At 36.9% G+C, this 13,592-nt stretch overlaps 1 pseudogene; it reads left to right on the forward strand.

The window, feature by feature from the left end:
- The first annotated feature begins 7,973 nt into the window (after positions 1-7,973).
- Positions 7,974-13,592, forward strand: part of LOC109246754 (F-box only protein 8-like) — a 105,239-nt pseudogene continuing 99,620 nt past the window's right edge.

Consider the following 13,592-nt stretch of genomic DNA (forward strand, 5'->3'; position numbering starts at 1 on the left):
GAGAGATAAATGAACCCTGACACTCTAATCTCTATAGATTAGAGGCTGAGTTATTTTTGTGTTAAATGTGAAATAAGAATATAAACTTAACATTCAATAATGTATTTAAATTTGGTTTACATATGGGAAGATAAGTGCTCTGGTCTAAACAACCTGCCTATATTGATAAGCCATTAGAAAACTACAATACACATTTCTGATTTACTGTACATTCCTATCATAGAGTTTGTCATTTATAGCCAGTAACTATATTTAATATTTAATTGAATTCTGTGTATAGCAACCACAGCTAGGTTAAGTGGCAATTTATTTTTGATCAGTGCTTTTTGATGATAATAATTGGAAAATGATGAAAAAGTAACTGAATTAACCTTATTTATATTTGAGCAAATCCATTTATGTAAAAATGATTAATTAGAATATTTATAAATACAGTCTATTATAGACTGTCAGATACACTTTGACATAGGGATAAATGGATCCTTCCGTTTATTTCTAGAAATGTGCTATCTGAAAAACAAACTAAAGGAAAATGTGCATTTCTTTAAGGGTCTTTAAATATCAAAGTAAACAGAAAATAAGCAATTTCTGAGGGAAGATTTGGTCTACTCCATACCACTACCAAAATAGTCACTTATAAACTTAAAGCAAAAATCTGTTGCAAAAGGAGGAAACAAAGTATTGTGGAAATTGAACAAGCATCTTTTTCCCCAAGCTTAACTCATCTGTAGGATTTCTATCACAGTAGACTGCATTCACTTAACTATGCACCCTTTTATTTGTTTGCTTATTTATTCCTTCTCACTCTATTCCTCTATCAGGAGAAGTTATTAAGCATAATACATTTATAGCCTCAGGGCAACTGGGTGGCTCCGTTGGTTAAATATCTGACTTCAGCTCAGGTCACAATCTCATGGTTTGTGGGTTCGAGCCCCCGACAGCTCAGAGCCTGGAGTCTGCTTCACATTCTGTGTCCCCCTCTCTCTCTGCTACTCCCCCCCCCCTCAAAAATAAATAAACATTAGAAAAACTACCTTTATAGCCTGTCTTAAAGTGTCAAAATCAGTATCATAAACCCAGTGTTAAAATTGTTCAGTCTAGTTAATAACATCACCTAAACTTGCAATATGAACCAATATAAAGTGGGTTTTAACTTATTTTCTTAGGAATATTGCTGATGAGCTTTTTGGATAATAACATTTATGAGCAACATGTGTTGTTGTTATTGTTGTTGTTTTGTATGTAGTAATAGTTTAGGTGTTCTTCTTCCTGGACCATAATGGGTTTTAATTCATGGCAAGTACATGAAAATGAGACATGTGATACTGTTGTAAACACAGATCATTTAATTTCTCATATTGATAGAAAAGATGTATCAAATGATAGCTTGTCAAAAATGTAGGAGTCCATATCAATCCAAAGGTTTAAAAAGGAGAGTTAAATTTAGCCTGGGCCACTTGGGAAGTGAACAAAGAATGTTGTCCTTGTTTACCTACCAGCTGGATCTTCCCTTGCTATGTTGCATTAGCTGATGAAGTAAACAAGCTGGGTTATTTTTTTATACATAGTAAAATCTCCTGGCCAGTTTAAAGGAAGCAAGGGAGCAAGTCCATGGATGAGTGGTGAGAACTTTGCTGAATAACTGAACATAACCTTTCTCTGTAAGGTAAGGTTAAAGACAAAGTGCCACATGCCGTCAGGAGTGGCTGTTTCATTTGCCAAAGCTTTCTAAAACCCCAACGTGCTATGGTGAAAATACAAACGTTTGCAGCTCAGGTATCTTCTATTAAGACTAGTTAGAATCAGAAAATATGTATTAGAGTACCACATTCACAATGGATTGTTGAAGGAAAAGTTACTGCTACATGGCTTTCCCTAACCCCTGCATTATACGAAATTTCCATGTAATTTAGAGAAGATAGAAATACTTTTGGCTTACTGGATTTTATGATATTTGATTTTATGAGGTCTGATACCTGCATAGAAGTAGGCATTGCCAGAATCCACATCTGGCTCAAGGGAGAACACTTTATAAAGATTTATATGCATTATAATTTTTTTAATGTTTATTTATTTCTGAGACAGAGCACGAGTGGGGGGAGGGGCAGAGAGAGAGGGAGACACAGAATCAGAAGCAGGCTCCAGGCTCTGAGCTGTCAGCACAGAGCCCAGTGCGGGGCTCAAACTCACAAACCATGAGATCATGACCTAAGCCGAAGTCAGTCGCTCAACTGACTGAGCCACCCAGGTGCCCCAAGATTTATATGCATTATAAACCACCCTGCCCTATATTGAAAAAGCTTTTAAAATTTAACTCCTTCTGTCCATCACCCATCATACATCCTATGACAGAACCTGTGGATTTTATCTAAAGAGATGAGAGCATCAAATGTGAAAGCTCAATCTTCAACTGAAAATTTTGGAATGATTATACGGTTAGGAATCTTCTCATGTGAGGGCTGATCTTTGGTCTTAATACTGAAAAATAATGAGAAAAGAACTAATAGTAATAGACACAGATTTTTGTATATTATATCCTTAATGCAAAATGAAATAGCAGAGAATAGAACGTCTAATTCTTAGTAAAGACTTTGCACTATCATCATGAAGAAACCAACAATAGCTCCCCAAATACAATAGAGTATATGAATTAATATAATGGAAAGGAATTCTAATTCTCCAGAATAAGACTGAAGATGTTGAATGTCCTCTTTGCTGCAAAATGGAATGATGGGTAGCATATGCCTGGGAGAAATGTGAGATTGTCTTGAGCTCCAACCCTCTTCTCACTGGAACACTTTCTCAAGTATGATTTGGTGTTCTACATGAATACATAGTATGTAATGTACTATATTATACATTTTATCATATACCTTTACATTTTTATCGACGAATTAGAATTTTCTTTATATTTTTTATTGGTATGTTGAATACACTTATCTAGAAGCCATTTGTATTTAACTTTTACATAAATACCTAACAAGTTAGGAATAATTTGAATAAAGCTAACAGGAAGTAAGAGACATTCCCTTTTTTTCTATTTTTCACTTAAAAGGACATTTGCCATTAAAAATAGAGGATTAACATGAAAGTTCATATACTAAGGCCTACATCTTCTCTTGGTCATTACAATGTTACAGATAGGGGCCCCTGGGTGATTCAGTAGGTTAAGCATCTGACTCTTGGTTTTGGCTCATGTCATAATCTCACAGTTCGTAAGTTCAAGCCCCATGTCGGGCTCTGCGCCGACAGTGTGGAGACTGCTTGGGATTCTCTCTCTCTCCCTTTCTCTCTGACCCTCTCCACTCTCTCTCTCCAGAATAAATAAATAAACTTAAAAAAAAATAATGTTTACAGATAAATTTTATCCTCACAGGCAGGAGAGAAAATTATCTTCCCTGAGGCTTTGCCAGCCCATAAGTTGCTTCCTGCCCCGAGCATTTTCAATTCTCTTCTTAGTGCACTAATCATAAATATTAGCAAATAGTTAGAGATCATTAATTTGAAGAATGTGCTAACCGGAAAGGCAGACCAAAATGCACAAAAAGAATAAGTAGAAATGAACGTAGAGAAAACAGAAACAGTTCAGGGATAAAAAAAAAATTCAAATAATTTATTAATGTACTCAGAAAAATAAAAGAAGACATTATAATAATCCATGAAACAAAAGGATTGTTCAGAGAGCTAAAAAAAAAAAAAAGCTATAAATACATGTGTGTGTTCAGAAATGTTTTTCAAATACTCGTTTGAAAGGTTGGAACATAAAATTGAAAGTTGGAAAATAGAAAAATTGATGAGAAATAGTTGGGAGAAGTTTAGAAAATTAGAGGAAAACAATACTTCTGAAAAGAATAAAAAGAACAGGGCAAGCATGAAATATCAAATCATCTAAGAAAGTTTCCCAAAATAGTAGAACATGTTTTCTAGGTAGAAATAAGCCACTTAGTGCCCAGTACTCCCTGTACCAAAGCCCATCAAATGGAAACTCTGGAAAACTGAAGTTCAACAAACAGAGGATCCTGAAAGTTTCCAGAGAGGAAAAAAGATATAGGTTACTTGAAAAGGACCAGGAATCAGAATGGCATCAGCCATCTTTACAACACAGGCAAGTAGGAGAAAATAAAAAAGCCTCTTCAAAAACCTGAGGGAAATTGTTTGCAAAATATAAACCAAAAGTCAATGAAATTTGATAACAGAAAAAAATTTTTGAGACATTTAATCTCAATATTATCTCCGTTGCCTTTTTTCTTAGGAAGTCACTAGTTGATATGTTTCACCCAAATAAGGAAGTAAACCAAAAACGAAAAAAAAGAAACCTATGTGACTTAGGAAGAAGATTCCATGTAAAATGAGGAGAAAGGTATCTCGAGGATGAGAGAGGAAGATCCTCAGTCAGAAGCCTCAGAGCCTTCAGCCAAGACTGGAGACTTAACAACCCCGGAGAAAGTGTTCCCTCAAGCCATTTAAGTAGGTAGGGGCGCCTGGGTGGTTCAGTCGGTAAAGCATCGACTCTTGAAGAAAGAAATTAAGTAGGTAAAATATCTTATGTATTAAGGGGAGGTGGATATTAACACAAGAGATTTTAGAGCAAATTAGCGATAAGTTCTTAGATAGCTGAGCAAATTACAAGGCAAATAATTGTCTGGGAAACCAAGGTTCTTCCAGAAGGGGAAACACCATCCTGATACACATTAACGCTAAATTAGGACTGGTCTTCACGTGCTTATTTACCGTAATATCAACCTTGGATATTAAACTAATAAAGTTAAATTATAAACATATTTTGGGAAGGGAGTGAGAAGTGTGAAGTGTGGAATGCACACATAAACAGTGGTTTGAAACATGGAGAACATGAGAGAATTTAGTACTTAATTTTCATAGTAGGAAGCCCATAGAGACTGCCTTTAAAAAATCACAGAGTAGAACTGTAAGCATGTTATTTATAGATATGAGAATAAGTGCTTAAAGAAAGAGCTAAAAGAATGAGATGAGAGCATGTGACTGCTATTGCTCTTAATAGGCTTTATAGATCCATTTGATGGTGGAAACTATGCTAAAAATAAAAAAAAAATGAATTAAAGAAAAAGAAGGACTATACCTCCGTATTTGGTATTACTGAACAATATGAAGTTATCTCTATGGTGCTGCCCTTACAGAAATATTGTCATTTTATACAGAATAATTGAACTTTTCAAAAAAAACACCCGGTGGTTGCTTTTGAAAGAATTCATATACTTTTTAATTGGTATGTTCCTCCCGTGTTTGACAAAATTCAGGCTACCGTAACACTTTGATAACCATGGTAATAAAACCAGCTTCTTAATGTAGGATCATAGGATTTTAGATTTAAAAGGAACATCTGAAATTATATAGCCAATCTCTTCCTTTTAGACATGAGGAAACTAAGGTCCAGAGAAATTAGTGACAGAAATGGAACTATTTTCAGTTAATTTTTAGAAGAACCTATCCACGGAGATGAACAGGAAGGATCATAATACAGAAGGTATGGAATCAGATTGATCTGGCTTCATATTCTGTTCCTACCTCTTATCAGCAAGATAATATCTGACAAATTAATCTCTCTTAGGGATGAGAGATGATAGTTTATTGGATTAATAAAGTAATGTAAATAAGATATATCCCTGGTATAGAATGCTCAATAAATTATAGCTTTATTACCAATAGAGTTAAGAGTATACATCCATGATATGTACAAAACAGGAGTTATTTTCTAGTCTGGATGACCATATAATTTATCATGCAAAGTAGTCTCTTCAGAATGAGAAAGCTCACTATTAACAATAATGCCCAGAACACAAGGTTTGGGGGTGGGGTGGGGAGCATTTTCTGGTACTTACTTTAATTACAGATTTTTCTAGTGTTATTGAGATATAATTGACAAAAAGCTGTAAGATACTTAAAGTAAACAATATGATAATTTGATAATTTAATATGCGTGTTTATTGTGAAAGGATTCCCTCAATTTGAGTTAATTAACACATCTACCACCTCAATTATTTATGTGTTTTTCCTTTGGTGAGAATATTTAAGTTCTATTCTCAGCAAATTTCAATTATATAATACACTGTTATTAACTATAGTCACCATGTTATACATTCAATCTCAAACCTTTTTCATCTTTTAACTGAAAACGTGTACCCTTTTACCATCCTCTCCTTTTTCCCCAGTATTGGCAACTTTTTTCAGTTGGATGCATATATACTTAGAGTCTACATATAAGTGATACCTTGTGGTATGCAGTGTTCGTCTTTCTCTTCCTGGTTTATTTCACTTAACATAATGTCAGGTTCATCCATGTTGTCACAAATGATAGGATATCCCTCTATTTAAAGGCTGAATCATATTCCATTGCACATATATATGCTATCTTCTTTATCCATTCATCCATCAATGGACATTTAGACTGTTTCCATACCTTGGCTGTTGTGACTAATGCTTCTATGAACACTAGAGGAAGGATATCTTTTCAAGATAAGGATTTGATTTCCTTTGATTATATGCCCAGAAATGGGATTGCTGGATTAGGGTAGTTCAATTTTTTTACATAGATATAATTGACATATAACATATTAAGTTTAGCTGTGCAGCATAACACATTCTATATGATTCTATATTTGTATATGCTGAGAAACGATCACCACGGTAAGTCTAGTGAACATCCGTCACCAAACATAGTTACAATTTTTTTCTTGTGAAGAGAACTTTTAAGATTCACTCTTTTAGAAAATTTCAAATATACAATGCAGTATTATTAACTACAGTCACCATGTTGTGCATTATATCCCCATGACTTATTTATTTTATAAATGGAAGTTTGTATCGTTTGACCATTTTCACCCATTTTGCTCACCCCTTACTCCCCACTTCTGGCAATCACCAATCTGTTCTTTGTAACTGAGTTGGGTTTTCGTTTCTGTGTGCTTGTTTGTTGGTTTTTTTGACTCCACATATACATGAGATCATGCAGTATTTACCTTTCTCTGATTTATTTCACTAAGTATAATGACTTCAAGTTCTATGTTGTTGCAAATGGCAAGATTTCCTCCACTGGATGTATATATAAACTTGTAGTGGTTTTTTTTCACTCCTCAGTGAGTTCACTCCATTCCTCAGTCTTTACCAGGAGTAAACTCACTGCTGGGGTGGCTTTGAGAAGCCTAGAGAAAGCAATGTCAGTGCTGAGTGATGTGAAAATGATCAAGTTGCCCTGGCAGAGAGTAGAGCAAGAAATAAAGAGGCTGAGGTTAAGTGGACATGTTGCAATGGATGTATTACACAAAGTGAAAAAAAAAACACTACAAGTTTATAACGGCCCAGAGGACACATGAGGAATGAGTTGTGGGAGGACCAGCATCGCTATAAAGTTCATTTCTTCTGCAGGCCAGGACTAAGAGTGGGAGAGGAGTCTGGTCACAGAGCTGAGTTCCACATGGGGATGATTGGACCCCAAAGTAATAGGGACCGGGTACACCACGCCACAAAATAGGCCAGGAAACTGAAATTATGATTAGAACCAGCAAGGGTGAAGGCGTAGAAAGAGGAGTGACAAACAAAACCCTGTGGAAATGGTTCACAGAATGTGGTGTTCTGAGGCACAAACTAGAAAGGCAGCTGAAAAGGGTGTTATTTAACATACACAACTAGCAAAAGGCCAGAATTAGAAGAGTTAGAAACTGAAAGTAAGATCTTTCATTTAGGTCTCAGTCCTGAGTCAGTTTTTAAACCAGAAATCTTTTTGACAGGACTGGTCTCTATGTTCCTAAACTGGAGGAACTTGCAGCACTGCAATGAATGTATATAATTCCTCCAGGACTTGCCCAAAGGAAACTATGGCCATTTACTCAGGTACACTGGAGAAAGTGGTTCTTAGACATTTTGAAGATTATTGGACATAAAGTCTGAGTTGGCACTGATGCCTGGAGACCTAAAGTATCATCATGGTTCCACTCATAATGGAGATTTATCAGGACTGGGCAGTAAATGGAGTCCTGGCTGAAGCCCAGCTCACAGTGGGCCTCCTTAGTCTCCATACCCTCCCAGCGGTCATTTCCCAACTTCCTGAGTACAATATTGGAAGTGATATACTTGGCAGTTGGAATAAACCTTACACTGGGTACTTGGCCTTTGGGGAATACTCAGCTGAAACCTTAAAAAATGACTTAAAAGAAGTGAATCAAAAGTAGGATTATATCCTGGGGAAGGGGAGACATGGCAAATATTAGTTCTACCCGTAAAATCCGAAAGCATCAGGAATAATGTTCCTTATCTTATAATTTCCTTCGCTAACCTGGTTCCTGCAGAAACTGGATGGGTCATAGAAAATGACTATAGACCACTGCAAGCTCAACCAAGTGGTAGTCCCATTCACAGCTGCTGTGATGGATGTGGAATTATTCCTGGAGAGGATTAATAAGGCTTTCAGTATGTGATGTGCAGCCGTTTTGTTTAGCCAAGAGGATCAGGAACAGTTTGCATTTGCCTCAGTTGGACCACAGTATTCACTGGCAGGGTTGCATCAGTGATATGTTAGCTCTCCTACCTTCTGTCATATTCTGAAGAGGTATGTACCACCTGGAGTCCCATAGACTATCAGACTGATTCATTAAAACAAAGGCATCAAGGGGCGCCTGGGTGGCTCAGTCGGTTAAGCGTCCAACTTCGCCCCAGGTCATCATCTCACGGTCCGTGGGTTCGAGCCCCGCGTTGGGCTCTGTGCTGACAGCTCCCCTGTTCATGCTCTCTCTCTGTCTCAAAAATAAATAAATGTTAAAAAAAAATAAAAAACAAAAACCAAGGTATCAAGTTGACCAGCCAGGATGAGCAAGAGGTAGCTAAATTATGAGAACTTTGTTCTATCACACATATGCTCCAAAGGGCAGAATTAAGATTCAGTGGCCTGTCACTTCAGTCAATTTTTATTCAGGGACATGTCAATCCCTAATCACAATGAATGAAACACAGCTCTTGATAGACCTCTTTGAGTTCTTGAGGCAACATATTCTGAACTTAGGAATACTGCTTCTGACAAACTGAGTGATAGTGATTTGAATGACCAGAGGCTACCAAATTTTGAGTGACACTTAGAGCACCAAGGGCTCTGTAGCAGGTCTGGGCTGTAGGGAAAGCTGTTCGGCTAGTAGGTGCAGATGACACCTTAAGCCTTATGGCTCTAGAGATGCCAGTGATTGGAAAATATATAGTATGTAGTATTTGTCAAGCTCTTGTGAAAAACTTATAACAAAGTGCCCTGGGGTTCTATTTGTGTGCCTGTCTACAAGTAGCTCTTGGCAAGTCCCTGGGATTCTGTAGACATGGAGCACTAGACGGCAGGCCACCAAATGACCATGCTTCTATGATCTGGGTTATGTCAGACATTCTACTATGGTCTGAATGTTTGTGTCTCCCCAGAATTCATATGGTAAAATCCTGACTCTTAAAGGTGATGGTATTACAAGGTGAGGTCTTTGGAAGGTGATTAGGTCACACAACTGAAACCCTTATGGACCGGATCAGTGTTCTTGAGATCCTTAGCCTATCTGCCATGTAAGGATACAATGAAAAGTCTGTAACTTGAAAGGGAGTCCCCACCTAACCGTGCCGATACCCTGATGTTGGACTTCCAGTCTCAAGAACTGTGAGAAATAAATTTCTGTTTATAAACTGCTCAGTTAGTGGTATTTTGTTATAGCAGTCTAAACAGACTAAGACCTTTCCAAGTCATAAAGATGTATGGGCCCAAATAGCAGCTCATCCTAAAAAGGAAACTGAGCAGGAAGAGGAGGAACAGATAAGCTGACTGAGCAGAGATCCCAGACCCCCAGACCTTCCACAACAGTTCCATCAGGGCCATTTCCCCAGTTCGCACCTATGACCATACCAGGGAAGAGGTGGGGTAAGAAGTCCATACCAGTAGCTAACAGAGGAGGAAATTTCCAACTTCTAACTTATGGATGGGTCAGTTTGATTTGAAGGCAAAAGCGAAGAATGGATGGTGGCTATATGATGGTCATATTCAGGGCTGATTTCGAAAGAGTTAGGAAAATACCTTCCCATTAGGCAGAACTATGAGTATTACATCTGGCCATCCACTTTAAGCTTTTTATGTGGGAGAAAAAAAATGGCTGAAGGTGAGAATATGTGCGGATTCCTGGAAATTACAATGGCTTGATTGTTGGGTCATGGGCCTGAAAAGACAATTATTGCTATAGCAGATATCTAAAGGTTACAGTTTACTGAGGATTCAGTATCAAAAATTACATAGCTTTCAACTTGCAAAAAAAGGACATTTAGTAAACTCATCACCTTTAGAGAGTTTTCTCTATGTCAAAAGAAATTTCTGTTGAAAAATTTCAGTTTTCGGTCTGGGTTTTAAAATATGTACCTTTAAGTATGTTGTAACTTTTCAGCCATATTTGGTGGCATTTTTCCTGTGTGTGTATGTGTAGAAGAAAAAAGTAAATGCAATTGTTTCCTCCTCTTGATGGAAAACAACAGTCACCAAAAACCACAACACGCTTGTATTTTTTCCACTGTGGAATCTTGAAAAGGAAGATGCCAGAGTGTGATGACATATATGTTGCCACCAAATACTTTAATTATCACATTTCTTCATGGAGCTTAGTATTTTCTTAGACACAGCCACCACAGAGTGGGATGTCAGTGATCCAAAAAATTAGGCTTGCCTCAATATGCTTAATGTCAGGATTTTTTCAAGCATCTGTTAAAGTTTCAGTTTTTTCAATTTAATTTTCTTGCTAGCTTAATTTTTGTTAGTTAGGAACATTATTTTCAGACTTTCAAAGTTGACATACTTACATATGCTGTATAACCACCCATGCTTTCTGTATAACAGATGGGGAAAGTCACGTGTCTTTCAAAGCATTTTCATCATAGGGTGCCTGGGTGGCTCAATCGGATAAGCATCGGACTTCAGCTCAGAGTATCTGACTTTGGCTCAGGTCATGATCTCACAGTCTGTGAGTTTGAGCCCCACATCGTGCTCTCTGCTGTTATTGTGGAGCCCTCTTCAGATCCTCTATCCCCCTCTCTCTCTGCCCCTACCCTGCTTGCACGCTGTCTCCCTGTCAAAAATAAGTAAATATTTGAAAATAAAACAAAGCGTTTTCCTTCTCGTGGTAAATATGTCCGTACAACTTGATTACACATCACTGTGACAGATTGTGACAAGGAGATATTTTCTCAAATGGTAATTATGTGTTGTTAGGTGCCTAGTAGAAAGATGCCTAACATGAAATATTTGAGCGTTCATGCATACCTTAAATGTAGTGATTCCTCTTAAGTATGAATGTTTTAAGGATTAGTACTCTCATTGTCTTATGAAACCATTCACCATCAGATGTGAAGTTTCAGAGAAGTTTTGTGTCTGTGTAGATTTTGGTCCTTTACTGGAGACATTTGATCATTGTTCCTCAATTTTAAGCAGAGATGAAGCTATTGCAATAACCTAACGGATCCTCTAGCAGTCATTGTCCCTTTTATGCTTTCATACCTATCACTTACTAATTATACTTTCAAAAGTGTATGTCCAAAGCTTTTCATGACATCTTAATGCATCCTGCTTGAGGGTAAAACTCTTAGCACGACATTCAAGAACCTGTATGAAATGTACTTGTCTCACACTTTCTAGTCACATCTAGTACCATTGACTATTTTATGTGATAAAAAAACGGGGGCATTCAGCTCCCTATTTTTTCTCAATGCTCTAAAAACCTAACCAGGGTCTTAGACCTCTGTGTTTCCTCTAGAGTACCTACCACAATATATAAGACATAAAGGAAATATAAATGCCATGGATTTAAAACTAGATGATTACCTTTTCGCGGCGCCTGGGTGGCTCAGGCAGTTAAGCATTGGCTCTTGATTTCTGCTCAGGTGATGATCTCCTGGTTCGTGAGTTTGAGCCCCATGTTGGGTTTTATGTTGGCAGTGCAGAATCTGCTTGGAATCTCTCTCTCTCTACCCCTCCCCACATCTCTCTCTCTCTCTCTCAAAAATAAATGAATAAAATTAAAAAAATAAAAAATAAATAGATGGTTACCTTTTCAACTGCATGAAAAAGCTATTACAAAAATGTAAGTAGCCTGTTGGAATATAAAAAACTTGAGTGCAAGACCTTGAATACAATCCATTCCTTGCCAAAGATTCAGCATTCTGATGAAAGAACACATTGGCAGGAGGTGGAGAATCTCAGTCCTTCAGAAGGAGAAAATGTGTGGTTTTAAGGAGTAATAGTTAAGTACAGTTGAAAAAATTCACTCTTTATGATCAGAAATTTTATGGGTAAATTGCCTTTTGTGACCTTCTTGAAAAAAATTAATAGTCCACAATACTGCTGTCACAGAAGAAAGCATCTGAGCTCCAAAGGCTTGAATTAAAAGAAAAAATTTTATATACAACCTTGTTGTAGGATGAGGACTATGTTTCCAGTAACCTACACTCAGAGGCTTATATTTTAATTTAGAGATAGTCTTACGTGACATTTGTCATTAACAATATGACAGAGCCAACTGGGAAGCATATCTACAGATTAATGGCAAAGCAGAGAAGGCTCAGATTCTTTACAGTATGTTCGCTATTCTTCATGAAATCTGATTAGCATACATTTTGATGATGATTCATCTCCTTTGCACATTAGTAATATATCATGTCATTCATCACAAAGATAAATGTTTATCCATTTATTTACTCACCGTACATATTTTGAATCTCTTCATACCAGTCACAGAAGAGGCAGAAAAGAACAAGATGCTCTCTGCATGAATCAGCCTCTAGAACATCAAGGTAGGCAAATAAATATGGACACACACATGTGGCAGTCCAATATGGTAAATGTAATAATAAGAAGCATGTTAAATGTAGAGAGCTATCACAAATATAGTAATTAACTCTATGCATGTATGTATAAAAGCTTTTCTAATTATCCATGCCATGCTAATTAGGAGTACTCTAAGGAGATAAAGTATGTGTGAGGGTGTGTGTGAAAGCATGTGTGTGTGTGTGTGTGTGTGTGCGTGTGTGTGTGTATGTGTGTAATTATTCCTAGCTGAAGAAATATTACGTGTAAAAGAATGGAGTTATAAAATATCTACTCCACTAAAACATAAAACAAATTTAAAGGAAATGAGGCAAGAGATTTAGATTGGGACCGTATCAAAAAGGGTTTTGTAAGCTAACTATGAGGTATGGGCTTTAGAGCATAAAGAATTATAAGTCATAAGCATTATAAGCAAGGGAATCAAGCTAAGGTTTTTGTTTTAGAAAAATCAATTTGGTGGCAATAGGAAGAGTAAACTAGAGGGAGAGGGCAAGACTAAACACAAGAAGCTATGAAAAATTTGCAAGAGAGTTTATAAGAGATTGAGTTAACATGTAAAAGAAAAGAATGATGGATAGATTTGATAAATAGCAAGGAAGAGTCACTGAAAGTACTTGACCAATTTGATGTGGGGGAAAATGCATGGAGAAGTATCTTGTGCATAGCTTACAATATAACATGAAGAAACTGGTAGAGTGGTAGTGATTCCAATACAGGAAAAAGAGGACACAATTGA

This window comes from Panthera pardus, unplaced genomic scaffold (assembly GCF_024362965.1).
Source record: "Panthera pardus isolate Hobbes unplaced genomic scaffold, ASM2436296v1 HiC_scaffold_13, whole genome shotgun sequence".
NCBI lineage: Eukaryota > Metazoa > Chordata > Mammalia > Carnivora > Felidae > Panthera > Panthera pardus.